We start from the raw sequence: 25768 nt of genomic DNA on the forward strand, positions 1-25768 counted from the left end.
GCATCTACATTCTAATAAAGCTACATGGAAATGTATAGACTAGCCCACACACAACTCTGACAAAGCGTTAGGTCATCAATGCATCTACAGAGTGCATCTTTTTTTTTTTTATTTAAAAAATGGCTTTTTATTTTTTTTAATTTTTTTTCAATATATGAAATTTATTGTCAGATTGGTTTCCATACAACACCCGGTGCTCATCCCAAAAGGTGCCCTCCTCAATACCCAATTCCCACCCTCCCCTCCCTCCCACCCCCCATCAACCCTCAGTTTGTTCTCAGTTTTTAACAGTCTCTTATGCTTTGGCTCTCTCCCACTCTAACCTCTTTTTTTTTTTTTTTTTTCCTTCCCCTCCCCCATGGGTTTCTGTTAAGTTTCTCAGGACAGAGTGCATCTTAATAACAAAGCAGTCTTTAAAACCTTTATCTGGTAATTTACTTTTCCTGTCAGCCAAAATGCTTTAAAAATATTATCCTGAAAGGACTTTAAAAAATCAAACTCAATAACATTTAACAGAACACTTCAGAAATGCAGAGCCGCTGAGTTGGTGGCTCTCACGCTTACATTTTTCATATAGTTTCCAGAGTTCAATATTTCTTATTGCAAAGTCCTCTTCCACCTTTACCTACCTAATAAAAAATACATAGATTCTCCACAGGAGGTATATTTAAAACAAAAATTTAATGTTTATTTCTGAGACAGAGAGAGACAGAGCATGAATAGGGAAGGGGCAGAGAGAGAGGGAGACACAGAATCTGAAGCAGGCTCCAAGCTCCAAGCTGTCAGCACAGAGCCTGACACGGGGCTCAAACTCACAAACTGTGAGATCATGACCTCAGCCAAAGTCTGTTGCTCAACCGACTGAGCCACCCAGGCACCCCTAGGAGGCATATTAATTTAGCCATAAATAGATATTTTTTAGCATAGTGAATTCAATGAATAAATATCACAGGGTAGTAAACACATACATTTATATCTGATACATTTCCTTAAGATAGACAGATGTATCCTTTCAAATGCTTAATTTGATTGACAAGGACTGTCATAAATCTTAATAATTTTATCATATTTGTCTTCAGGTCTGTATATACATAACAATAGACATACAAGGTACATATATGAAAATATCACTTTCGTCTTTAGCTCCTCCCCATATGTCAAATGTCTGGTCCCTTTTACACTGCCTCACTATTCCCTCACCCTCCACCACGATCTCTCCTAATACATCCTCACATTCATTATGGAAGCATACAATACTGATGTTTTTCCTGAGCTCCTACTGTACCTATTTCAGACAACAAGCAAATGCTTTAAATAATAGTATCATTATAAGTTTTCTTTTTTGGTCTTTCAATAGAAAATTATAATCCAAGGAGCAATGTCTGCTGTTTGTATTTTTATGTATCTTCTCTAAGTTATTTGACATTACTATATAATGTCTAAAAACTGTCATATAAGGGACTCAAAAAAACTTAATTCCAAACAAGAGGAGCCTCAGTAAACAAACAGCTGGACAACGTTGGACTATGATTAAGAGCTTCCATACATTATACATAAGTAACAGGTATACTTATACACACAAAATGTTTATTTATTTATGTATTTAATTTTTTATTACGTTTATTTTTGAGAGGCAGAGAGAGAGAGAAAGAGAGAGAGAGAGAGAGCATGAGTGGGAGAGGGGCAGAAACAGAGAGGGAGACACAGAATCTGAAGCAGGCTCCAGGCTCTGAGCTGTCATCCCAGAGCCTGGCATGGGGCTCAAACCCACGAACCATGAGATCATGACCTGAACCAAAGTCGGACACTCAACCTACTGAGCCCCCCAAGCGCCCCAGAAAATGTTTATTTTTTGGAATTTATAAAGGGAAGACAGCTACATTCATGACTTTTCTCAAATAACTTCCTAAGCAAGTATGTTCATTGTAATAACCACATAGATTACACTTTTCAGATTTGTTATAGCAGCAATTAGTGCAGAAAAAATAAAAGGTACTAGATACAGTCTTTTATTGTTCATTATATAAAGTGCATTTTTCTTTGAGCATAAAGGATATTCTTTGTATCAGCATTTATTTTTACGGTTCAATGAGGGATGTTTTTTCTGTTAAGATCCCTAGGGCTTGTAGCTGACACACATTACTTCCATGACTTCTACAATTTGAAGAATTCCCCAAAGAACTATGGCTCATCATTTTATACTGCATAATGTATAAATTGAAAGTGTTTTGTTTTAGATACAGTACTAATGAAATGAATAATTTACTTGCATAAAACTACTATAGGATAATGATATATCTGAGAGGTCCATATTGTGAAAAAGTTCCATTCAAGTTGAACTTATTAAATAAAGCTGCATTTTGCTGTGAATTTCATTTCTGAAGTCAGAGGGCCCTAGAACAGCCGAAACATAGATATATTTTATATTTAAATGGTTATATTGTAAGCCACTGAACACAAACATAGAGCAAATGATGTATTTCAAGATAGGGGAATTAGTATGTCATAAATTTTAATATGAAGAAAAGGCTTTCATTTGTTCCTTCAACCAATGATAAGAATAGACGTACATTGTGTAATAGTTAATTCAATTTCCTACTAATTAATTCCCTTGTCCCCAGTCTACTGCTTCATCCATTAACATCTATGATTAACAGTTGAAGAAATATAAGATAATTATGTAAGTCTGTATTTAACAAGGATTTAAGTTTATCCAATCCTTTTAATTTTAGGACTAAACAAAGATGCTTTGTTTGAGCTTAGATTTTTTTCACCCAAAATTAAAAAGACCTCTCCTTAGGTTCAACTGTTAAAATGCAGACCTGTATGAGTTGTTTCTTCCCTCAGAATGAAGTCAATCATTTATGAAAGTGGGTGATTATGATAAATCATTAGCATAATCTTATTATTTCCCTCAACACTAGGAGGGTAACCACAGAGTATGGACAGTAAAGGACACAGAATTCTCCACCAAGATACCAGTAGTGAAAGATCAAGGGACCAAGAGAGTCTTCAGCTGGTGGTGAGAACAAAGTAAAATGGCTTATCATGAGGCCCAAGATGACATAAAACAAAATGTTACTGGAAGGAGTTTGAGAGACTAAAACATAGGAAGGTCCTAAAAATCATGAATTTATTAAAGAGATTTGTAAGCACAGGCAGAAAATAAAACGTAGAAAAATGGTTACTAAAAGGGTAGGTAGGGCACCTTTGAGACCCTTAAGGTCCCAAGACTGAAGAAACATGTATTTGTTGAAGGACTAATAGTAAAGATGAGGGGGTGACCATGGAAGCTGAAGAGAAGCAAACATTTTGGGGTCAGGATGCTTGGGCATATCCTGAAGTAGCAGTTAAGTTTTATAAGTTAGATTTCTTTTTACATTTATAATAAAATAGTGTCTTCTTTGCAAACTGAACATTACAAGATAAGAGACAATGACTCTTCATCATTCTGTGAGCATCTGGCCATTTCTTACTGTCTGATGAGTTCTTCTTTTCTTGTTTTGAAGATCTGACAGGATATGCATTAGGCCAAAGTACAAATAAAGTCATTATCAATCTGTATGTGTGGTGGCAGATGTCTGTATCTTCACTATTTCTGCAGTTTTAAATGGCAATCAAACATGCATTTTTTAAAAAACATTTTCCGATCTGAAGGTGACAGTGTAAAATTTCAATCTTGAAAAAGTGACAGGGTTTTCTAATGAGATACACGCATCTGCAAATGAAATAAATCTACCACATTCGGGCCTTTTATAGTTTTGTGGAAACAGTTGTAGGACATGAAATTTCCAAAATGAAACCCAGCATCTCAGTTAATTAGGAAGGATATAAAATGAACTCTTGAAAACCAACAAAAGATGCTACATCAATAATTTACAGTTTTGAAGGAAAAAGAAGCAGTGTTTAAGAAAAGAAATGTTAGGGGAAAATGCTAATAAACATTAACATGAAAATTAATGAGTATCCATAAATTGCTAAATATAAATTTATATTGAGAAAATAATGTGATTATTTTATAGAACATAATAATTATTCTGCCATGCAAGAACTATATATTCCAGGATAAAATTTTCAATTGTAGTTAAAATCCTCAATACAGAGATTGTACTCTAATAATTTACTCTTATACTCATCACATTTCTAAAGCTTGTTAACATCCATTATATCAGCTGTTGCTATGCTTTTATTAGTAATAATGGAAGTATAAAATAAAACATAATATAAGCACAAAGTTTGTGGTAAATATAAAAAAATATTTATATTTGTGAGCATGTATTTAAACAAGATTGTGGGGTGTGATCATTATGTTACTCCTAAATCCACACTTTTCTTATGATTGCGAGTTCTGCTATTTCTTCCTTCTTATTGTATAACTATTTAGCCTCTTTTATCCAAACAAGGCCCATACCTCTCATTACTTAAATCTAATGTGAAAAGCTTCCCAGGAGATTTCTACCTTGACATTTCCCATAGGGGAGAACATCATGACTCCCAATCTACATTTTCCCAAGGAGATAAAGAGCATGAATAAGTGAACTGGTACAAAAATAAAATGATAACGATTAATTCCTCATCTTGCAAAAATATACTTCAAATATTTAATATTGTGATTCCAGTAATGTCTAGACATCCTAGTTGTAATAAATAACATGAAATCTACTAATAAGTATATTTTGTAAACACTAAGATAATACAGCATATTCACAAACTTCTCAAACTGAATATTTTCCTATACGTATTTTCCAGAGCTACATTTCCCCAAAAAACTTTTGCAATGCTTAGTGCCTGGCAGAAGACACCCACTATAAATGTTTGTTAAATAAAACATAACAACCATCTGCCATTTGAATTATTTTTTCAAGCAGGCCTATTTGTTTCATATCCAAATATTAATATATGGATTTAGACAATCTTATAGACAGCAAAGTGAGGGGTTATTGGCTACTTCTCAAGCAAAACCACCTGGACCTGAAATTCCCCCAACACATAATATACATAAATCTGATTTTGTAACATTCACTTGGATAGTTACAGTAAAATATATATATATCAATATCAATCCAATTCAGCAAATATTTATCAAAGACCTGCTGTATTTGAAATATTTTACTGGTAATTTCAAAGGATACACAGCTGAATAGGATGAAGTGCCTCTTTAGAGTACAGTATACTAACAATTATCTTGTTGGAATTCATAATGAAGTGGTGTTTTAAAAATATTTTAAATTATAAAGAAATTCATTATTATAAAGCTTAATTGAATATTTTTATCTTACTTAGATCAACCCATGTATAAATCAATCTGCCTACCCACTTGTCAATCTACCTACATATATCTAGTTATCTATGAAAGGAGGAAAAATCACCTGAAAAAAGTGTCAAGCAGGGGAATAAGAAATTTATTCAGAATTTGTGGTTCTAAGCATGGTGCAATATTTAAATCCTTTGCTCCTCTAAATCAAGTAGTGTGTCAAGCTCTCACAGAAAATAAAAGTTCAGTTACTGCCAAAATTAGACACAGTTAATTATTAAAAGTGACAACCAACATCTTCAAGTGCCATCCATTATTTAAGAAGGTTTCCAATTGAGGAGTACTTTGATTCTAATAGAAAACTTCTTTGATGTTTGCACATTGCTTCACAGGAAAAGAAACCAATATAACAGTCACAGTAACAATTCCCTTCAGAAAGTAATACTGTGGATAAAAGAGCCAATATCCGGGGCCTTACCCATGGGTAATTGGGGAAATGGAGAAAATATGCCTAGAGTACCACAGTCTCCCTGCGGTCCCTCTGCTGTCTATCCATTGCCTTTCTACTTCCTTGTTCCCCTCCCTTTGCTCTCAACAGTATTCTTGCAACTTCTGTGGTTCTTGGTTTAAACTTTAATTACCACATTAATTAAAATTACACAGAGTTTTACATTGCTGTCAATTGTTTTTCCACGCCTTTATGTTATTTGATCCTACAATGTAAGTACTACCACATTTTTAAGTCATTAGCTAACTTAAAGCCACTGTATTTGAGACCACTTCTTTCTGATTCCAAATAGAATCAGAACTGCTTACATGTGGAATAGATGGATAAAGTGTTCACTTTTAAATGAGGCAGGCAAGGCTTCCATAGCCTGCATTAAGGAACTTCCACCCTTCTGATATATCCAGGTCTGTGATCCATTAGTCCTCACTAAAATATGCTTAGAAACAATCATAATTTTGTACAGAACTTATATGTGGCCTGACAGCTAAGTATCTTAATTCCTCATTTCAAATTAGAACTCCTGATCTAGGAATGTATTTATTTAGTTTTTATCTGCAAGTTAACATTATATGGTCTTTGCTAATTTTAATCAGGTTGTAATACCTATATGGTATATCAACTATGTTGGGTCAAAGACTAGTATCTGAAGCAAATGAAAGGATGGCACCATACCTTGTAGAGATTATTTAAAGGTCTTGGTATGTACCATATTTAAAAATCTAATTGTATTCATTAGTTCTAGTTAGAATTGTGTATCTTCTGTTTTGATCACATTGTGCTAAAAATATTTCTTATATTACCCTTCCAATCCAAACTGGCCAGTCATACAGAGGGCACAAAGTCTAGAGCCAGACTGCCCACATATGAATACTGGCTCTCTAATGGATTAGTTCTGTGACCTTGAGGTAGTTACTCAACCACATTGTGGCACAATTTCCCCATCCATAACATGGGACTACTGTACAATATCTATCTCATAAGAATAATGTGACAATGAAAAAGGTAATGTATGTAAAACACTTTAAACCATACCTGCTATGCAATATTCCCCAAATAAGCATTAGCTTTTATTATGTTTCCCACTTTTATAGGATAACTGTAATAATGTATAATATATTGGTGGTATATGTCATATGAGTGATATATACTAATGTTATAGCTTTTGTTTTAATAAAAGGTTCTGAAAATCAGTATCTGAGCCATAAGAAGGATGTCAAAGGTAGTCATTTCCAGAATTCAGGCAGGATTATACCAGAAATGTCAGTCTTAAGGAAATCACGTTGAGTCAGGAATTGCCATTCTCTAAACTTACAATTGTCCAGTTTATGCTCAACAGTTTCTGTCTTTCCCTTATAACGAGATGTTTAGACTTCATATGTGAGTAAAAAAACTGCATGGCTTCTATCTATGCTCCTTGAACAAATATATCTCCAAGGATCACTAAAATTGTTCATATAGATTTTTTAACACTACCATCAATTTATGAGTTATAATTGGTATAAAATTCTTCTGTATTGGATTTCAATAGTTTGCAAAATTTCTAAAAATATTTGAGATCAACGTAATATTACTCACTCTTTGTTTTACCAAGATAGAATTTTTAAAGAAGGATATGAAGCCTGAAATAATAAAGGATAAGTAATTTTTATGCCACAGAGTTAAAAAATTATATGGAAAAGCATTAAAAAAACTACCAAGATATAAACCACAGTAGGAAACAGTTTTATAAGATATGAGATGGTCAAAGGATAATAGTCATAAGATAAAAACTTGCATGTTAATGAAAAAAGACAAAAACAAAAATGAATTACAGACAAACCTATAAATGAGAAATTAAAGAATACATACAAGAAACATATGAAAGGTATTCAATCTTACTAATTATCATGTCCCAACTAAATTATAATGCAGTATCATATCTCAGTGACACTGAAATATTATTTTGTTTTTAAATTATATGTTAACATACCAGAAATCTTCATGTTTACCCTTTCTATAAAGTTATTATTTATTTTTACTACATCCAGACCAAGGTAGTGGAGATGCTTCCATTGACAGCACATTTAAAGGCATCACGTTCCCCCTCTCCCTCAGATAAGAAACAAGAAAAGTACACCTGTTTTACCACTGCTATTCAACATTGCACTGGATGTTGTACCCAAAACAAAGAAGCAAGAAATAAAAGGTGTCCAAATTGGAAAGGAAGAAATAAAACAATCTCCTTTTTTTTTTTTTTGTTTTTTTAGACCTGACCCTAAATACAGTGAATCACAAAGAATCCATCCAAAAACACTAGGGGAGCAGTTGTTAAATAAGCCAGGAGCTGGCTGATCCTGAAACCCAGACTGTGAACTATGGAATTCCTGGTGAGAGAGGAGCATGAAGCAGTAGCCTTAGTAGTTAAAAGAAAGTTTAAAAAGCAGATTATGGTAACATAAATCCACTTGTGATTAGAGGGCAGGGGAAAGAAGGGATGATATAAACACACTGAGGAGAACATTTTATGTAGAGCAACAAGCTTATTTAGCACACTGGAAAATAATGTTGAAAACAAGAAAATCTGGGATGATAAACAAGTGAATTTGGATTTCATTCTGTAAACAGAAAGAGAAAGATTGGGGACATGGGAATACTTCTATTATTAACTTTTGTATTAAAGGTAATGATATATAAACAATACAACCATCTATGAAGTGAGTGGTCATTGAAATATACAAACTGATCAGATCCCAAATGTAAACATTTCTCATTATCCCTTTAGGTAGTAGCCTGCATTATGTGTAGCCCTGTCATATATTTTAAATGCTTCTTTTAACTTTAAATATGTTTGAGGAATTCAACTATTTAAGTTTACGCCAGATGAATTAAGCAAAACATTTTTTTAGAATATTACCTCAATTGTGTAATATTGCCTTTGACTATTATAATATTCCTTGCCTGAAGGATTATATTGTGATTTTTTTTTTTACAAATGGTAATGCCTCTATACAAATATGTGTCCATTATGCAGGAGTGTATATCTGTTACCCAGGGTGAAGGACAGGTTGATACAAGCATTTCACAGTTGTGTTTTAGATGAGAACCTAATAATAACCATCTCTGCATAGAGTTCAAAGTGCAAGGAAAGTTAGTTGTGTTAATACCACTGAGCACCCCCATTTTTCTAACCCAAATTAAAATGACAGTTGAAAAATTTTTCTATTTATTGCTTCAACCCAAAATGGCCTTATTTTAGCAAGTCAGACAGAGATCCTCATAAAGTAAGAGAAGAATCATTATACTAATTGGATGCTTATTAAAATCCTCAGATTTAATTACAAATTCCACAGATGTATGGCTATGCATTTTTACTTAAGTGGTGACATGTAAGTGGTTAAAAAGGGGCCACAGGGATAATCTTCCACCGATGCTAGTAATCTCCAAAGGCCTTGTAGGAGAGACTAATTTATCACCAAACTCATTTTTCCTTCCTCTCAGGCACATTTCGTCACTGTCCTTATTAGTAGGTATGGTCATGTGACCATATTCTGGCCAATCAAATGTGGGAAAAAGAGGTACTTACTTCTTGGCCTGGCCCTTAACTATCTCCTAATGCAGTCCTCCTATTGTTCTTTGCCTATTGCCTAGTTAAATGAACACACCTTACAGGTATTAGATAAGGATACTGTAGACAGGAAAAGTATGCTGGATCCTAGCGCAGCTCTGTAGAGCACAGTACAACACCCGCTCCAGTGTAAGAAATAAATATTTATTAAAGTCACTGAAATTATGGGGTTGGTTTTATAGTACTTAGCCTGTCCTGACCAACACAATCCTGCAAAGTACAAGGTGTATCTTTTTTTTTTTTTTAATCACTATTTTCCCTGAATCTAGATGTATACCCTGGATTTAAGGAAATTCTTGAAGTTTAGTTTAAAATTATGGCTAATCGGGGCGCCTGGGTGGCTCAGTTGATTAAGCGCCCGACTTCAGCTCAGGTCATGATCTCACAGCCCATGAGTTTGAGCCCCGCGTCAGGCTCTGTGCTGACAGCTCAGAGCCTGGAGCCTGCTTTGGATTCTGTCTCCCTCTCTCTCTGCCCCTCCCCTGCTCATGTTCTGTCTCTGTCTCAAAAATAAATAAAAACATTAAAACATAAAATAAAATAAAATAAAATAAAATAAAATAAAATAAAATAAAATAAAATAAAATAAAATTATGGCTAATCCTTTAATCTTAAATCTGCTGTTAGTGTGAAGGTGGGATGGACAATTTCTAAGTTTCCTTCCAAAACCTTCTGTGACATTCTACGAGTTTAGAATTCTAATTACTATTATTATTATTATTTTTTGGTGGGAACTCTTCTATGGATGCTTTCTAAGCATATTTTATTTCTTTCTTTAGCATAGATGTCATCCTGCATGTATCAGATATTTATTTAAATTCTATAAACACCCATGCTCAATTTCACAGTTTAATACAGAACAGATTGAACACTAGAATGTAAAAATGAGAAATAAATACTATAACATAATATCCCTTCTTGGGGCTCCTGGGTGGCTCAGTTGCTTAAGTGTCTGACTCTTGATTTTGGTTCAGGTCATGATCTCACAGGTTGTGCTGGCATCTTGGAGCCTGCTGGGATTCTCTCCCTCCTTCTCTCTCTCTGCCCCTCCCCCACTAGTATGCACACTTGTGTGGTCTCTCTCTCTCTCTCTCTCAAAATAAATAAAAACATAAACTTTAAAAAAATTAAGTATTTCAAGAAAAACACATGATATCTCTTCCTGCTTAAAAGGTCCACATAAACAAAACCTCTATTACATAATAGAAATAAATATAAACAGAATCAAATCCTGCAGCATGGAAGTTTTATTCCCTTATTTTCAAAATAACAGCTATCAATTTAGAAACTTAAAATCAATTATCAAGCTATCATGCTCAGCAGAATTTTAAAGAACTGAGAAATGAGAACCACACATCAGGTATGATGCTTATATTTCTTATTCCACTCTATTGCATTAACCCTTAAAAAATAGAAAAAATAAAAATAATAATGATCATAAGAAAGTATTCAAATTATTTCACTTTCTCCATACTTTGATAAAAGAAAATCATACTTGATATGGCTATCATAAAATCAAAATTTACTTAATTTCAACTTCAAGTAGAATTTTAGGAAGAATTAGATTTGTAATAGTGTTAGCAAGATATATCCTCTTTTTGCTCTTTTACAGATTTCTATTTCAAAATTCCCCAAAAAACATATGAATATTTTGCTAAGCACCAACTCATATTTTGTATCCATAACACTTTTTTTGTTGCTTCTGTAAGGCTCAATTTTTTTAAAGACATTTAATCTTCAGAGATGGAGTTTTTGAGATAGGAATAGTTTAGCTCACTTTATAACTGCAATGAGAATATTAGTAAAGTTACTAGAGAGGATTAGTAAAAGCAATTCCAGGAAACACTCAGTCATGTATATTAAATGTAATACATGCAGGGGCTCCTGGGTGGCTCAGTCAGCTGAGTGTTTGACTCTTGATTTGGGCTCAGGTCATGATCCTAGAATCCTAGTATCCAGACTCACGTTGGGTTCCATGCTGAGCATGAAGCCTATATGAGATTCTCTCTCTCTCTCTCTCTCTCTCTCTCTGCCCTCTCCCCTGCTCACACATTGTCTCTCTAAAATAAAAAAAAAAATAAAATTAACATTAATATATATGTTATGTATGCTAATATATACACATTGTGTGCTAAATGTATGTTAAATTAATGTTAAGGATTTTAAAGTGAATGCCTAAAAAAGGTTCATGTAAAGGAATATTAAGACTCAACACAATCACTTGTAATTTACAGGCATACCTTGTTTTATTGCATTTCACATTACTATGTTTCACAGATAATGAATTTTTCATAAATTGAAGGTTTGTGGCAAACCTGTGTCAGCACCATTTTTTCCAATAGCATTTCCTCATTTTGTGTCTATCACATTTTGGTAATACTCACAATGTTTCAATTTTTTTCATTATTATTATATTTGTTAGGTGATATGTGATCTTTGATTCTCCCATTTAATTGTTTTGACGCATCATAAACCATTCCTGTATAAGACAACAAACTTCATGTATTTTGTGTTCTGAATACTCTATTTACCAGCTGTTCCATCTCTCCTCCTTAGTCCTCTCTCTTCCTTAAGACACAGCAATATTGAAATTAGGCCAATTAATAGTCGTTCAATGGCCTGTAAGTGTTCAAATGAAAGGAAGAGTTGCACGACTCTCACTTTAAATCAAAAGATAGAAATGATGAAGCTTAGTGAGAAAGGAACATCAAAAGTCAAAATAAGCCAAAAGCTAGTCCTATTGTGCCAAATAGGTAGCCAAGTTGTGAATGCCAAGGGAAAGTTCTGAGAAAATTAAAAGTGTATCCAGTGAATACATGAATGATAAGAAAGGAAAACAGCCTTATTGCTGATATGTACAAAGTTGTAATGGTCTACACAGAAGATCAAACAGCCACAACATTCCCATAAGCAAAGCCTAATCCAGAGCAAGGCCCCATCTCCCTTGAATTCCATGAAGACTGACAGAGGTGAGGAAGCTGCAGAAGAAAAGTCTGAAGCTAACAGAGGTTGGTTCACAAGGTTTAAGGAAAGACATCATCTCTATAACATAAAAGCGCAAGGTTAAGAGGCAATTGCTGATGTAGAAGCTGCAGCATGTTATCCAGAAGATCTAGCTAAGATAATTAACTAAGGTGACTATACTAAAATGGACATTTTCAAAGTAGACAAACAGCCTTGTATTGGGACAACATGCCATATAGAATTTTCTTATCTAGAAAGGAGAAATCTGGCTTTTAAGCTTCAAAAAAACAGGCTCACTCTCTTACTATTAGCTAATGCAGCTGGTGACTTTAAGTTCAAGCCAATGGTCATTCACCATTCTGAAAATCCTAGGGCCCTTCAGAATTATGCTAAGTTCATTCTGCCTGTCCTCTATAACTGGAACACTAGATGACAGCACATCTGTTTACAACATGGTTTACTATTTGAAGCCCACTGTTGAGACCTAAGGCTCAGAAAAAAAAAGATTCATTTCCAAAATATTACTGTTGTTGACAATGTACCTGATAACCCAAGAGATCACACAATGAGATTCATGTTATTTTCATGCTTGCTAACACAACATCCATCTGTAGCCCATGGATCAAGGAATAATTATGATCTTCAAGTCTTACTGAAGAAATGTATTTAATAGAATATAGTGATGGATAGTGATTCCTCTGATGGATCTAGGCAAAGCAAGGTGAAAATCTTCTGGGCAAGATACGCCATGAAGATGTCATTAAGAACATTCATACTTCATAGAAGGGATTGAAATAGCATCATTTTTGAGAGAGAAAGGGTGTGTGTGCGTGTGTGCGTGCAAGTGCGCGTGCACACATGCATGCAAGCATGTGGGAGGGGCAGAGGGAAAGGAGTGACAGAATGTTAAGGAGGCTCCAAGCCTAGTGCAGAGCTGGACATGGGGGCTCAATCTCACAACCATGAGATCATGACCTGAGCCAAAATCAAGAGTCAAATGCTTAACCGACTGAGCCATCCAGACACTCCAAAATAGCATAATTAACAGGAGTTTGGAAGAAGTTGATTCCAACCATCAACTTGGAGGGTTTGACTTGGAAAAGGGATGATTCAGAGGGTTTCAACACTTCAGTAGAGAAAGTAACTGCACATGTGGTGGAAACAGCAAGAGGTCTAGAATTAGAAGTGGAGACTGAAGATGTCACTGAATTGCTGCAAGCTCATGATAAAACTTGAGCAGATGAAGAATTGCTTCCTATGGATGAGCAAAGAAAGTGGTTTCTTGAGAGAATCTACTCCTGGTGAAGATGCTGTGAAGACTGTTAAAATGACAGCAAAAGATTTAGAATATTACACGGACTTAGTTGATAAAACAGTAGCCAGGTTTGAGACCACTTACTTCAATTGTGGTGGGAGTTCTAATGTGGTAAAATGGTATAGAGAAATCATTAGTGAAAAGGAAGGTCAATCGATGCAACAAATTCAATTGTTGTCCTGTTTTAAGAAATTGCCACAGACACCTTAACCTCAGCAACTGCTATCCTGATCAGTCAGCAACCATCAACATCAAAGCAAGACCCTCTACCAACAAAAAGATTATGTTTCACTGAAAGCTCAGATGATGGAAATTTTTAGCAATGATGCATTTTTTAGTTAAAGTATATACATTATTTGTTTTAGACATAATGCTATTGCACACTTAAGACTACAGTATAGTAAAAGCACAACCTTTAAGTGTACTGGGAAGCCAAAAATTCATTTGACTCATTTTATTGCAATATTCACTTCATTGAAATGGTCCTGAGCCAAACCCACAATATTCCAAGGTTTGTCTCTATGTGTAAAGGCTAGTCATGCTTAATGAAAGAGTAAATATAACAAACACAACAGAAATATAAAGTATTATAGGGAATACTATGAAAAATTATATGCCAACAAATTGGCAACAAAAACAGATACACTCCTAGAAGTATATAATCTTGTAAAACTTAATCAGAAAGAAATAGAAAATTCAAAAAGACTAGCAGAAAATTGAATCAGTAATCAAAAACTCCCAAACTCATAGGTGAGTTCTACCAAACGTTCAAATAAGAGTTAATACTTGTACTTCTCAAACTATTCAAAAAATAAGAGGAAGGAAAAAGGAAACTTCCAAATTCATTCTACAAGGTTTAGCATCATTACCTGTATACCAAAACCAGACCAAAACAAAAACAAACAAACAAAAAAAACTATACAAAAAAGAAGAAAAGAAAAAAAAAAAAGAAGAAGAAGAAGAAGAAGAAGAAGAAGAAGAAGAAGAAGAAGAAGAAGAAGAAGAAGAAAGAAACCTACAGGCCAACATCCCTGATGAGCACAGATCCAAAAATCTTCAGCAAACTATTGGCGAGCCAAATTCAACAATGCATTAAAAGGAGCACTCACCATGATCAAATGGGATTTATTCCAGGGATGAAAGAAAGGTTCAACATTCCCAAATGAATCCATGTTACACATCACATTAAAAAAGGAGAAAGATAAAAATAATATGATTTTTTCGATAGATGTAGAAAAGCATTTGAGAAAATACAACATCTGTTCATGATAAATCTCTCAACAAAATGGGTTATGAAACATACCACACACAATAAAGGCCATATATAAAAAACCCACAGCTAATATCTTAATGGTGATTAACCGAAAGCTTTTTCTCTAAGATCAGGAAAAAGGACACACACTCTTGCCACTTTTATTCAACATAGTACCTTTTATTCAATTTTTATTCAACATAGTTCTAGCTGCAGCAATCTGATAAGAAAAATAAAGAAAAATCATCCAAATTCATAAGAAAGAAGTAAAACTGTCACTGTTTGCAGATGACATGTTATGTTCAAAAGTCCCCAAGGACTACACAAAAGAACGAATGAATTCAGTAATGTTGCAGGATACAAAATTAATACACAGAAATCTGTTGTGTTTTTATGCAGTAATGACAAAGTGGAAGAAAGAATCATTAAGAAACTGTCTCACTTTTAATTGCACCAAAAATAATAAAATATCTAAAAGTAAATGTAACCAAGTAGGTGAAAGATCTATACTCTGAAAATTATAAGACACTGTTGAAAGAAATTTAAGATGATACAAACAAATGAAAAGATATATCATGCCCATAGATTAGAAGAATATTGTTAAAATGTTCCATAATATTCAAACCTATTTACAGATTCATTGCAATATCTATCAAAATATTAATAGTATTTTTTCAAGAACTAGAACAAATAACCCCTTATTTTTTTTTTTTTTTTTTTAATTTTTTTTTTTCAACATTTTTTATTTATTTTTGGGACAGAGAGAGACAGAGCATGAACGGGGGAGGGGCAGAGAGAGAGGGAGACACAGAATCGGAAACAGGCTCCAGGCTCCGAGCCATCAGCCCAGAGCCTGACGCGGGGCTCGAACTCACGGACCGCGAGATCGCGACCTGGCTGAAGTCGGACGCTTAACCGACTGCGCCACCCAGGCGCCCCCCCCTTATTTTTTTATGGAATCACAAAGACCCTGAAAAGCCAGAGCAATCTTGGAAAACAAACAAACAAACAAACAAACAAAAACAAAAAAAAACCTGATCTCACAATCCCAAATTTAAAGATACACTTCCAAGCTGTAGAAATAAAAATAAGATGGTATTGACACAAAAAACAGACACATAGGTCAATGGAACAGGATGGGAAGCCCAGAAATAAATACACACTTATATAGTCAATTAATCTATGACAAAAGAGGCAAGAATATGGGGAAAAGACGGTCTTTTCAATAAATGTTATTAGAAAAAAAATAGCTATTGGAAAAAAGCTATTGGAAAAAAATTTAAATTATAAAAGTGCTTTTAAAAAGATAGTGACAAAGCTTCTTAAGAAATTACATGAAATATCCTTCACCAGGATCAAGAGATCAACATTGAGACACTGATTTAGAAAAGTTTATCAAAAACTTACAAGTTAAATATGATGAAGTCTACCAACGAATAATCAGTTTATTGAAAAAGACAAAAGACGTGACTGGGTTAGTCAACTGAGCAAGATAAAGGCATTCTAGATACAATCAAATGTGTATTAAGAACATCCCTGAACTAAAAGGTAAATTGCCCTCTTTGCAATTATACTTTTGTGGTCCGAATGCATATATTGTTCATAAAGTGTGGCTACTTCAAGGCCAAATCCACTATATTTACAGATATCAAAGGATTTTTTTGAAACCTAGAAGCCACAGATCTCCTTATTTAAGATAAAATCAGTTCACTGTGTGAGCAGGATGTGATACAGAGAAATGTTCTATAATGAGTTACTGCAATGCTCTCATTGTCCAACTCTAGCTATTAAATTTAATGATTTTGCCAGGTCAGATAACTTTTGCCACACACCAAAGATCCTTCTCCCTGTACACTTTCTACTTAGTGGAGATAAATTCAAGTTAGGCTAAGTAAAGAGAACTATATATGGAAATGACATAGTGTCTTCTTTTATTCATTCATTCAACAAATATTTCTAGAATACCTACTATATGCCAGATACTATTCCAGGTGTACTGAATAGGGCAAGGTTACTATTTCCATTAAGATTACAGAGAACTGCACAATGGAAAAATAAACAAAAAACATTTAAATAATGCCAAATAGTTCTGTGAGGGAACCAAATAGTTGTGTAGAGCAACAGCATGCAAAGAGGGGAGTGTAAACTATTAGATGATAAAGCAAGGGAACGCCATATTTGAGCTGAATCTGAATGAAATGAGGAAGTAAACCAGGCAAAGATTGATGGAAAGGGAGATTCCATAAGAGCGATAGGGAGGATCCTGAACTCAGAAACTAATTTGGTTGAGTACCCATTCAGGAAGTCCTTCCACCTGTCAACCCTTAATTGACATGGCTACTAAGGACATTGCTTTTAATATACTTGATAAAATTTACAAGAGGCTTTTACTACTCATTTTAACTATTCTGCTTGATTATCCTTGATCTCTGCTTGATTCTCCTTTCAAGATAAAGTGTTGGTATCAGGACTAATTTCCACAATATCTAAGTACATAATAAATCTAACTGGTCAACAAATAGGCAATGTCTATGAAAGTAGTATTACTGAAAGAACTGTTTGCAATAAATAGATACGTAATTCTTAGCATGCAACCACAAATTAAAAAAATAAAACAAACTTAAGAGACTTTAATTCCTGTTATATGCATTGCTTAATATTTTTTTATATAAGAGGAAATTATTTATAACTGATAGGTAACTGAAATTTTAGCTGCTTTTATTTTTTGTTATTTATTTAATTTAATTTTATTTATTTTCAGAAGAAGGGATACAGCACAAATGGGGATGGGCAGAGAGAGAGGGAGAGACAGAATCCCAAGCAGGCTCCACGCTGTCTGCACAGAGCCTGATGTGGAGCTCTATCTCACAAACCATGAGACCATGATCTAAGCTGAAATCAAGAGTCAGATGCTCAACTGACTAAGACACCCAGGTGGCCCTTACCTGTTTTTAATATTCTAAGTATAGTGCAAAAAATTCTCTTTAAAATCCAGTATACACACAACAGTATTCCTACTACACTGTTATATAATTCTGAACCATGATTTCAGCTAGGACAAATGAGAGTTATTTTAATTCTATTGCCGTCACAACACCCACAACGTACCCACCACACGATTTTTAGAAATTCAAAGTATGATTACTCCGACAGCATCTTTACTGGTCAGCTGCATATGATCTATGTGAGGTCCCCAGTGACCCCCTTTCAGGTTTTATAGTTATGGCCAGCATATATGGCTATAATAAACTGTCGATGATGTAATATAATCTTTTGTGTTATTAAAAATGTAAATGTTCAATTTGCAAAAATATTATAAGGCAGGAAAGATCCTAATTAGATTTTGCTTCAGACTCTTCACTTCTGATTCAAATGTAATGACAAATAATATGGAATCAAGACAGAATAAATGCTTGATTTTTCTTTGAGCTCCATATAGGACGAGGGTTCTTAAAAGATAAGGAAATAGTTAGAAATACATCTCTGTGGTCACATGTACTTTGATAAACATTACCCTGCAGTGTTTCAGGTCTCAAATTCAAGAGGCCAAGCATTTAAATAAAACAAATGAATCTGTAATGCATCACTTTAGTCAAAACACATGAACTGACTTTGAGAGTTGGAGGCTACATTTTATTAACATAATTTTCAAACAACCTACCATATTGAGAATATGTAACAAAAGCGGAAACTGAATCACCTGTAGAATTATATTCTTTCATATTTCCTCAGCTGCTAAAAGTTTCAATTCAAAGTTCAATATTCTGCCTATAGGCAACATTTTATTAAGTCTATAATTAGTGATTCTAGTTTTTCCTCAAGGGACATTCCATTTCCAATTTGAAACAACTACTACTGAAGAAAGCTTCTCAATATATCTAAAAACATATTTTTTATTTCAAAATGTTTACAAGTTTTATAAGGTCCCCATAAATGCTTTCTGCTAACACCACAAAGAGCCATGGACATAGGGCAGAAGCTATCACTAAAATATTCTTTTTCACTTATGAAATTCTTGGCCTTAAAGAAATAATAAAGGAATCTAAATTTTGCAAGACATTAATGATAATAAGCGACATCTCTAAAACCCCACAGAATCGACTGGAAAGAGCATCTCTTGACCATGAAAGTCATTTAAAGGAGCAATTAAGTTATGGTCTGAAGTCTGATGTTCTGTCACAAATTTATAATGTCTGGGTTCAACCTGTACTTTTAGCAATGTGGGAATATTATAAAGAAGGTGAGATGCACATTGTTGCTTTGAAACAGAAATAAATTTGGAGTGCCTGGGCAGCTCAGTCAGTTAAGTGTCTGACTATGCCTCAGGTCATGGTCTCATGGTGTGTGAGTTCGAGCCCTGCATCAAGCTCTGTGGTATCAGCACAGAGTCAGCTTCAGATCCTCTGTCACACCATCTCTCTGCCCCTCCCCTGTTCACATTCTCTCTCTCTAAAGCAAACATTTAAAAAAAATAAATTTAAAAAATAACAGATTCTCAGTTTTGTGGTTTCACAGTCACGTTTGTGGTGTATATTTTTTTCCACAGTATCCCAGAAACAAAATCTAGTAGTTCAGTGTAAATAGTAGTTAAATCCAAACAACATCACATCACAAATAATTATGGACTAACACTTACTAGACATTTAAAAAAATAATGCACACAAATAAAAGAAAAAATAATACATTTTACTTTGTTCTTAACCACACTCACTAATAGTATATATGTGCAACATTTTAAATATTGAATCTGATTAGACATCACCACCCTTATACCCTTTCCACATAAATATTCCCATGGTATTTGCTTTTTTTCCCAAGAATGACTAAAAACTCAACTTCTCAAAACTAACATTATCAAAAGGAATTATTGTGTCTAATATTAAATCTGTGAACTACCTGGATGTAGTAGCTCATGTGATGTCTAAATTATTCCAGAATTGTTTATAATAGCTTAATCATTCCATTTGTCTTCCTTCAATTTCCAGTTCATTTTATCTTAGTCCATTAGTTGTATAAATATAGACTAACTGTCCTTTGTCTTCAATATTAAAGCTGTCATATAGCTTAGGATCATTTTTGTCTCTTTCCAAACTAAATGACCCTATTTCCCTTTAATCTTCACTCACAGGTTCCACTTTTCATTCTTTTTTTATTATTTTTTAACGTTTATTTATTTTTGAGACAGAGAGAGACAGAGCATGAACAGGGGAGGGGCAGAGAGAGAGGGAGACACAGAATCTGAAACAGGCTGCAGGCTCTGAGTGGTCAGCACAGAGCCCAACACGGGGCTCGAACTCACGGACCGTGAGATCATGACCTGAGCCGAAGTCAGATGCTTAACCGACCAAGCCACCCAGGCGCCCCACCACTTTTCATTCTTTTAATTATTTCTGTTTTTTTTTCTTTCTTTAGACTATCTTCAATATCACTGAATATCTTCAAGCAATTGATCCTCAAAGAGAATCCATTAGATATAACAGTAAAATTACAGAATGCAGCTTTATGAGATTAAATGAGGAATTAGATATGGAAGACTTCTGTAAGCCAATAAGATGTTTTACCATTTGCACAGATTATAAATATGAAAAATTCCTATGTTAAGATATTTTGTTTAGAATGTAAGCATATGGGAAATTTTTGGAGGATCTCCTATTAGGAGTATAGTTATGAAAACTCTTGTTTTGTAAATATCAACAATAAAAATATAGTATAGTAAATTTAAAAATATACCAATAAGACATTCTTGTTGGCTTTTTGCAAAAGTGACCTTAACTATCTAATACATTTCTTACAGACTCACTTTAGATTCATAAAAAAAAAAAAAAAAACAAAAAAAAAAACACCAAGTGGCACTCTTCTTTATACTTCGGGCATGTTTCTCAGGAAATCTTATATTGGTTTTCTAACTACAGTATATTTATTCCTCAGGAAAAAAGAAAAAAAAAACTGCTTTTAAAATATATTTAGGAGTCAAATTTCCAACTTACTCTAAAGCACAGAGATGGAGTTTTTTTTTATCAATGAATATGTAGATTGTGAAGCATCAACTAACATTCCAATATTAACAGTGCAAAGATCAAAGACAGCAAACTTTGTTTGATATATAAATGTGATCAACATTTTAGGAAGCAACTGTATAACAAGGGTAGAATCAGAAAACCAGGAGACTGCAAGCCAGATAGTATGGAACTATAACATAGACTTAGAAAGCAAAGTTTGTTTCCACTAGATTAAAAATATTCCTATTTAAATTAAATAGTAAATTTGTATGCATTAGAACTTTGCCCAAAAAAACTTCATGTCTGGGGAAGTATTACCATATTAGCTGTTCAAACATAAGGAATTCTTGGGGTGTCTGGGTGGCTCAGTTGGTTAAGCCTCCAATTCTTGGTTTCAGCTTAGGTAATTATCTCATAGTTCATGAGACCAAGCCCCACATTGGGCTCTGGGCTGACAGGGTGGAGCCTGCTTGGGATTCTCTCTCTCCTAGCTCTCTGCCCCTGCCACACTCTCATTCTCTCTCTCTCTCTCTCTCTCTCTCAATAAATAAATTAATTAACATTAAAAAAAAAACAAGGAATTGTTTGTTTTTTTAATTTTTTTAAAAAAATTTTTAATCTTTATTTATTTTTGAGAGAGAGACTGGTTGTGAGCAGGGGAGGAGCAGAGAAAGAGGGAGACACAGAATCCAAAGCAGTCTCCAGGCCCTGAGCTGTCAGCACAGAGCCCGATGTGGGGCTCGAACTCATGAACCGTGAGATCATGACCTGAGCTGAAGTCAGACGCTCAACCGACTGAGCCATTTAGGCGCCCCAAAGCAAGGCATTCTTTAAAATACATCCCATTACTAATAACCCCCAAATGCTACTTCCAGGTTGGAAATTTGCAAGCCACAATGCCCAGCCCTCAGGGTATTTGTTCTTCGCTTCCTATAAACTTCTTTTTAAGACTCTTTCTCTTTCTGATAGGACCTGTGTGGCCCATAGCAATTTCAAGTTTATGATCAGAATTTATCACCTACCTACCACCCTTTGAAATGAACATATATTTCTAACTATTATAAATATTTGAGAATTGGAATACCTGAACTCTTGTGGAAAAACAAGATGGTATTTGTAGCTGGCATACAACATACTTCCTACTCCTTTCTCTTATATACATTCATAGTGCATTTCCTTTATATGGTGCCATATTGATTTTCCCCCTCAATAGGGTAAAAAAAAAAAATCAAAATCCTTCATCCAATCATGTTTAATACTATCTCACTGATTATCTACTTCTTGATGTCACAAAATAAAAAGACCGAGAAGTTAGATTATAAATAGATGATAAATCAGATAGAGGATATGAGTCCTCCATCATTCCATTCTAAACATCCTTAACCCTATGCAGTGCTTACTATGTGTGTCAGTGCATGCATATATATATATATATATAATATATAATATTTTGATATATATAGTTGAGATTGATATATACTTGAGTTTGATAATTAGTTGAGATTATGTATATGTATGTATATACATAAATACATATGTATGTATCATACATATATATACATACATAATCTCATAGGGTCTCATATACAAACCCTCATAGGGTTATGTGGGAATTAGTTGAAATTTTGCATATATATATATATATATATATATATATATATACACACACACATATATACATGATACATACATATATATATACATATATGTATACATATATATATGAATAAGTTGAAAATTTGATGAGAAATGGGATAATTACTGTGGTAGATAGAACAATGACCCCAAAAATGTTCACATCCTAATACCTGGAGGCTGTGAATATGTTACCTCATGTGATAAAAGGAACTTTGCAGATATGGTTAAGAACTTTGGGGTAGGAAGATTATCCTGTATTCTCCAGGCAGGGTCTTTAGAAAAACAAAGTAGAAGAGGAGTTTAGAATAATGTGATGCGAAAGGTATCATCTGCCATTGCTGGCTTTGGAGATGGACAAAGGGGCCTATAAGCCAAGGAATATGGGCAGCTTCTAGAAACTTATAAACATTATAATCAATTATTGTGTAATTGAAAACACTTTTATTTTCAACATACATATATAATATATATACATAATATATACATACACATACATATAGATACATGTATATAGGTGTATGTTTGGGTGTGTGTGTATATATATACATGTGTGTGTGTGTATATATATATGTGCATATATATATATATGCATATATATATATATGCACATATATATATACACACACACACCCACACACACACAATGTCAACTAATTCCTACATAACCCTATGAGGGTTTGTATATGAGACCCTATGAGATATATATATATATATATATATATATATACTCATGTGTATATATATATATACACATATATACACACACATATATATATGATACATACACATATTGGAATTAGTTGTGTATATATATATATTATATATATAATACATATATACATATACATATGTATGTATATGTATATAATATATATACATACATAATCTCAACTAATTCCCACATTAACCTATGAGGTATATACTTAAAATAACTATTTCACCATGGACATGGATGTTTAAAGAATTATCTGATCTGCTTGAAATGAAGTAAAGGTGTAACTGGAATTTCACATTAGATTGTTCTGACCTCAAGAAAGAAAGATATTAAATGTAATTTTTATATTCTGAGGCTATCTTAAACTTACAGTCTGTGTTAAACTTCAAAGAATTTTAAAATCTATAACACACAGATATGTTCTCTAAATTGGTGTTCTTATATAAACATGGCTTGTGCATGCTTATTTTTCAATATTTCAGTTGTTTTAAACTTTAGGTTTCAATTTATGAAGCGGAAACCTTGGCAACATTGTTATTCCCAATAGCATGAATATTATCATTAAAAACCATTGCAGAAATTTTAAAAGATAAAGTCATTTTGCTTTTGAATTTGTTTTCTATTAATATGATAATTTCTAACTTCATAGAAAGCCAGCTTTCCACAGTCCTTACAAAGTCAATCCAATTTAAAGTTAAAACTACAAATAAAAATAGTTCAATCAATAATCAATACATAGAAATGTTATGCCTAAGAGAGTCCTTACTGAGTGACTTTTATCAGAGTACAGCTGGATCTTGAAATAAAAAAATAAAATAAAATAAAAGGAATTTCTGTCTGTTCATGTGTACTCCTATGGCAAAGCAGATACCTTATAGATAAAACTAAATTTCACTGTGGTTTGATTATAAATTTGGGATTTCAGATATTCCCCCAAACTTGATAAAAACATTCATAGTACATGCATAGGCGTACTTATATAAATCACCGTTTTCCTGAATCTGAAATTTTTAGATTTGGTAGTTTTGCCTCTGCATAATAAAAATTGCTTTCCTTAGTTTTAACTAATCAAATCCAGTCATTCTAGTAACAGAAATGTATGTAAAAGCATTTGTTTTAAATGCACATTTAGCTTGGACATAGACATGTATTTGGAGGCCCAGTATATGTATATGTATATATATATATATATATATATATATATATATATATACATATACATATATATATACACAGTATATAACATATAATGATGCATATATTTAATGTGGAAGATAGAGTTGTTCCCAAACATAGCTGTTCCAAGAGAAAACCTGAATATATTTCACTGGTAGAATTACTCTTGTACCCTCTTGAGAGCTTGTAATACACAAGTGCACTTGGGAGCGATTGGGTCTTGGCTTGAGCATGAGAGTGGCATTGAGAATAGATTGCTGCTGCTAGCTCTTAGTGTGAAGGGGAAGAGACTGCTGTGTAGATAAAGCAAGGGTTATTTTTCCTACTGTAGAGCTCTGTCCCTTTATTCACTATAGATCACCTAGCCCAAGTGAATAGATTTCCCACTAGGTATATTATCTTGAAGGAAGACTCTTTTCCTGATTGTACTTTGATGGGATATGCAAGCTAGTGTTTATGGCCCTCCCCATCCCCCTGCCAAATGAGCCTCATTGCTTAGTCAGAATAAGCATCCTTGCCAAGCCCCAAGTCCCATGATGGCATTAAGAAGAAATAGTAAGACAGAAAAGGGGGAAGGCAAACACTGGCTGACTGTGGAACACTGAACATTCTTCTCCCATTGCCAAGTTCATGGTTTAGTATTTGCAGCTTCAGAGTCTGGTCAGCTGTATTGCATGATCAGGTTTATTTACGTTTTTTTCCACAGGCATATTTGACAGATAAAAAAGCCTCTTGCTCTTGGGTTTCCTAGGCCCCTTCAAATCCTATGTTTCTCAGTTCGTCAATTTTGATGATTCCAACTCTGAGACCAACAGATGAGTTCTCTATTCAAACTGGACATGACTCAGTTTCATGCACACTTTTTCCTTGCCAAACGTGTACAACTTCTGAGGGTAGGCATTTCTGAGAACTCGTAAAAACAATGTTCACTATAAGCCTCTACTACAAATACTAGTTAATCTGAGTTTGAGTGTCCCTGAGTGATTTTACCACATCCTGCCACAATCAAGAAAATTTTCTTTTGGGTAGAGCAAAGGACAATCGATACAAAAGGATGTTAATCCTCCAGTGTTTGTCCAGAGTGAAATTCAGATCAACTTGCTAAAATTCTGTTACACTAAACCCTGCTATATCTTCCAGAAAAGACCTAAAGTCCTTTTGCAGTATTGTGAGTTTAATGGATAAACATATATGCGAACACTGATGACAGAAACTGGAATAGAAGTGAGATACTGAGTAAAAGATAGTAGTCTACCATATCCTTGTGTTCTTTTTAAAAATTTTTTTTAAGTTTATTTATTTTTGGGACAGAGAGAGACAGAGCATGAATGGGGGAGGGTCAG

The 25768-nt window shown here is 33.9% G+C and overlaps 1 protein-coding gene across 6 annotated transcripts in view; it reads right to left on the minus strand.

The window, feature by feature from the left end:
• The window catches only part of NKAIN2 (sodium/potassium transporting ATPase interacting 2), a 987194-nt gene that overhangs the window by 602745 nt on the left and 358681 nt on the right, over positions 1 to 25768 (minus strand). The window contains exon 1 of one of the 6 annotated variants that reach the window (XR_002072091.2): positions 11898 to 11976. The exons of the other annotated variants lie outside the window; for them this stretch is intronic. The gene's annotated coding sequence lies outside the window, so the exon portion shown is untranslated. Of the gene's footprint in view, positions 1 to 11897; positions 11977 to 25768 lie in introns of those variants that run through there. 6 annotated transcript variants of the gene reach the window in all.

Source organism: Panthera pardus, unplaced genomic scaffold (genome assembly GCF_024362965.1).
Source record: "Panthera pardus isolate Hobbes unplaced genomic scaffold, ASM2436296v1 HiC_scaffold_17, whole genome shotgun sequence".
Lineage (NCBI taxonomy): Eukaryota > Metazoa > Chordata > Mammalia > Carnivora > Felidae > Panthera > Panthera pardus.